The sequence below is a fragment of the Apodemus sylvaticus genome, chromosome 5, assembly GCF_947179515.1.
Source record: "Apodemus sylvaticus chromosome 5, mApoSyl1.1, whole genome shotgun sequence".
NCBI lineage: Eukaryota > Metazoa > Chordata > Mammalia > Rodentia > Muridae > Apodemus > Apodemus sylvaticus.
Genome location: NC_067476.1, coordinates 99,506,723 through 99,511,395, shown reverse-complemented (window position 1 = coordinate 99,511,395; position 4,673 = coordinate 99,506,723). Strand labels below are relative to the sequence as shown.

General features: G+C 44.9%; 1 long non-coding RNA gene across 1 annotated transcript; it reads left to right on the top strand.

Moving 5' to 3' along the window:
• Positions 1–3,919: 3,919 nt before the first annotated feature.
• On the top strand, positions 3,920–4,417 carry LOC127684541 (uncharacterized). Its single transcript, XR_007977745.1, has 2 exons — positions 3,920–4,201; positions 4,301–4,417. It is a non-coding gene; the product is annotated as an uncharacterized LOC127684541 (long non-coding RNA).
• Positions 4,418–4,673: the final 256 nt, after the last annotated feature.

Below are 4,673 nucleotides of genomic sequence, written 5' to 3'. Positions count from 1 at the left end.
TGTAAAAGGAAACACGAAACAGGTAAGAATTTGGAAAAAAAAATCTACAAATCCTAAAAGGTCGTCGTAGTTTTTAAAAGCGCCATTTTTATAGAAGATAAGATCTTAGGCCCGGTTCCAACCCCGCAGGGAGAGCTGCACGCTCGGAGGCGACGTCTCCGTGGGACACAGATCCAAGCGCGGCCGGTGCTGAGGTCTTCGCTCCGGTCCCTGACTACCTTGCTTCTTCAGTAAGCAGCTCTTTTCTGACTTCTTCCTCTCAAAACCATACAATCCAGGCCTTTCACCTGGGAAAACAACTTTCCTTGGTGCTAAATTCCTCTCCCCTTCAGGCTAAATTCCTCTCCCCTTCAGCCCGGGTTTCTCCCAGAGGAGTTTCAGAAGATAATAGCCTTTCCTTGGCGACCTTCCTTATCTCTCCAAGTGCTTGCGTTATCTGTCATCTGCTAGCCTGAGGGATGTTTTTAATGCAATTGCTAAATCTAGTGTATTTTTTCCAATTTCCTTCCTCCCTCCGTCTCTCCCTCCTCCCTTTCCTCCCTCCTTCCCGTCCTCTCCCCCCCCCCTTCCTTGCTTTTTAATACCAGATTTGATTCTTTCTTTTTTCTTTTTTTGCATATCTATTTCTTTCATTACAGTGTAAATCCCAAGAGAGCTGATGTGGTATTTAATTCAAAGCCTTACGAAGGATGACCACAGTGCCTGGCCTATGCAGGTTCTTAAGAAATGTTTGTTAAATAAATAGATTACTCCTCATTGGACCAATGACTTTCAGGAATGTGGGGCTAACGGCATTTATATAGACTTGTATTGTTGTTTTATTTAGACGATGTGGCCTGTCTTTCCACATGGTTTGGCTTTGAGGGACTCATTTCCTGTTTCTTTTAAATGTTTTTTTTTTTCCTCTGAAATCCTTTTGCTCTGAAGTCTGCCTCCCCTCCCCCTCCCCCTTTTGCAAGTTCGGTCCCTTTTGCAGGAGGTCTCAGCCTTCAGGGGGCCTCCGGTCCAGGCTGGAGGTAATGCACTCTATTCCATTGTGTGCTTAGCCGCCTGGGTGGTTCCCACTTTGCAAGCAGAGGAAGCAGCTAAAAGAAAACCCTAGGGATCCCAAATGTGGCCTCCACATCCTAGCAGCTGGCTCTGGCTCAAGTGCAGCAAAGACAGGGGCCTTCTTCCCGGGCAGCTGCTACACATCTTTCCCAGCAAGCATCCTCTTCACATGTGAGCTTTCTACCCACCCCCAACATTTGTTTTTAAAATACTAAGGATGGAACCTAAAGTCTCCAACTACTAGGCAAGCCTTCTGTCCGCGAACAGCATCTCATCCTTCTTTCAAACTCTAAAACAGTCTCAGTCTCAGTCAGTCAGTCAGTCAGTCAGCCCTGGCTTCACTCTGCAGCATGTACAGATTTTAAATTTATGATCCTCCTGCATCAGCTTTCCGACTAGCTGAAATTCCAGGCCTATGCCACCACACTTGGTTTTATTTATTTATTTTTGTGGCGTGTGAATGTTCATAAGCTGATGAAACCACATTGTAAAGAGTTGAAATTATAATGGAAAAGTAGGTCTTCAGATGGTCTTTCAAAGCTCTTTTTTTTAAAAATGATTTTTTATTTTTTCAAAATGTGATTCTGGTAGTTTCTGTTCTTCTTACTTACTGCGACCCAAATGTTCTGATACTGTCCTTTTCCATCAGGACACTTTTGGGTTATATATTCTTATTGGGGGGAAATCTCAAGATATTGAACCATGAGTCAAGCTGCTTTTCTGGGGCAAGATTTATGCACTTTAACTAAGTAACCGGAGCCTTGGGAGATAATCTGATATGCAGGTGAGGATCTTAGGCACTACGATTCCTAAAATCTAAAATACCCAAGTGTCTTAGTCTGTTTTGAATTGTAACAAAATGCCTGAATCTGCATACTTTAATGAGTAAAAAGAGGCGCAGGTGACTCATGATATGACCAGCTTCTAAAAAAAAAAAACGTGAATAGGGCAGTAGAGGCCGGAGAAGAGGACTGCAGATGTGCAAGAAGGTCAAGTACACGGTCATTCAATAGCTTCCTCTCCCAAGGAGCAATTCCAGTCTGTGGGGCCCCACTCAGCCTTCAAGACCAGCGTTAACCCTTTCATGGGGGCGACCTCTTCTATTCCCTACCACTCAACATTGCTACCCTTCTGATCCAGTTATCAGTGTACAAGCCTCCGGAGAACAATGCCCCAGCCATTGCACCGAGAGTCCAAGAATGCACACACACACACACACACACACACACACACACACACACAAGAATATGGTGGGGTAATCTGAGAAGGAAGATAAGCAGAAGTATAAAAAACAAGAGAAATGGAGGTTTGGTTATGAGAAAAGCATGCTTCAAATGAAGTCCAGATGCATTCCAGTTGTTCGGATCCTGCCTGAACAAAGGCAAGCGCTTTGAGAAGAATTGCTTCTGTAAGACACAGCTGGTCAGATCTCACATGGGCAAAGGGGGTGTCAGTGGCCCTCACTGACAGGGCAATGACTTCTTTTACTTCTTTGATTTGCAGGGCTGCTGGTGGTAAACAACAGGGTCTTATATACCCCTCACTGGCCTTGAACCTCCCTCTTCCTTCCAAGTGCCGGGATCACAAGACAGGCAAACAGGGCTCCCCGGAGCCTTAGTTCCTGGTGGAAAACTTGCTTTGCACTTTTCTGTTTTCTGCTCTTCTCACTATCACCCTCAGCCTCAGCCTCAGCTCTTCCCTTTCACAGGAAGATAGAATAATGAGAAACAACTTTGGTTGCCTGTTGTAGGCAGAAGCCATTGTTGAATTTTACCACAACCCGAGTCTTGAGAAGACAAACCTTTCTGTCAAGTGACATGGACTAGTTGTGTGACATTGGAAGTCTCAAAAAGGATTGGTATTTTTTTTATTCTGTGGAAGGAAAGCTGTGTTATTTGATGGTCCTCATTAATGCATTTTCAGACCTAAGCCTAACCGTCCGGTGTTCCCCAGACTGGGGTCAAAGCAGGATTGTACACAGGTCCTGGCTTTATAGCATTGGGGTTAGTGGTTGGAGCATGAGGAGCGTTGAGGGGTGACGTCATTCTGTAGCTCCATCTGACCACTCATTACTGCTGTAATTACTTTTCAGTGTTCCCTTGTCCCTTCTGCCAGGATGACTGGCAACGTTTGAGGCAACCACTGTGGGACGAGAAGAGACACCATGTAGAGTTTCCAGATAATTTAGGATAGACGTATATAAGGGTGAGCAGTAACTCTTTGTCATAAAGAAAATCTTGCTTTAAATTAAGCTTCATGCCGTCTATCTGACTTGAGAGAAATGGTAATGAAGAAAAGGAGGAGCTAAGCTTTTACACGGGCTGGTTCATTTAAATCCTCACAAGAACACAAACGCTTTTATTTTCTCTGATTAATAGATGAGGAGTCAAATAACTTTTCAAACATCTCCTATCTTGGAAAGGGCAGGCAGGACTGAACTTTGAACTCAAGGTTTCTCAGACAGAAAACCACGTTACTATTATTTCCTAAGCAGAAGATAAAAAGCTAACGCAGCCTCGGGAGTGGTAATTAACTTAGCACTTTGCATTCCGGAAGAAGCATTCCCTGGTAAATCGAGTCCTCTGTCAGCTCTCCCCTCCGGGTAGGGTGAGGTTCTCTCTCTCTCTCTCTCTCTCTCTCTCTCTCTCTCTCTCTCTCTCTCTCTCTCTCTCTCTCTCTCTCTCTCTCAGCCTGGTTTACACCCTGAGCCACCCAGGAGTTTGTTACCCTGTGGCTGTGTAAACAAGGTCTCTGAGTGGAAGGGATCGGAATCTGCCTTGGTCATTTAACCTATGTGTGACCCCGAAAAGGTTAATCTCAGTCTCTCTCAGCTTTGGTTCCTTTTTTCAGTGAAAGGGAGGAAGCTGTAGAATCCAGTTCAGAGCCTACTGTGAGGATTCAGGGAGGCCATGTGTAAAACACTTGGAATTTTCTCTCCCCACCCCCACACCTTCAGAAATAACGAGTGCAAAGTCACTCTATCTGCTTGTGAACATTTTGAAGGTTTTCATTCCCTCCGGGAGGAAAGAGGTCTGTTTTGGAGTGAGGCCAGTGGTGTTCAAAATACAGGAAGTAAAAGAAACACAGGCGCGATTCTCATGCACTAGAGGGGAGTTCTCTTTTAGTATAAGCAGAAAAGCAAATCTACTTGGTGAATAATAATTTTTCTTGATTTTTTTTGAAAATTGTGTTTTTGAGGGATTTATTTATTTATTTATTTATTTATTTATTTATTTATTGTCTTTTACAGAGATGAACCAGCTTCTGCCTGAGGTGAACAAATCCTTTCCCCCTGAGATCTTATCGTTTCTTATCTGGAAGATGGATAGAATGGAGCCAGTCTCCCCAGAGTCTGGTGGCTGTTTGATCCTGCCATGCCCTGTCGCATCCGCTGGGGAGGAATGTGTCTGGAGCCTGTTTCTGTCTTGGGCTGTGGATCCCAGCCTGGAGGGCTTCCTCAGAAGGAAGGAAAAGTGACCCAGCTTCGCTTCTGTTTGACGTTAGAGTTCTGTCGCTTTCTCTGGTGGTGGGGTGGGGGGGCGGGGGCGTCTAACACTTGGGACCAAAGGAAAAGCGCATGGTGTCTGCAAACAGTTGTGATACAAGTGCGTTTTCCCGCAGGC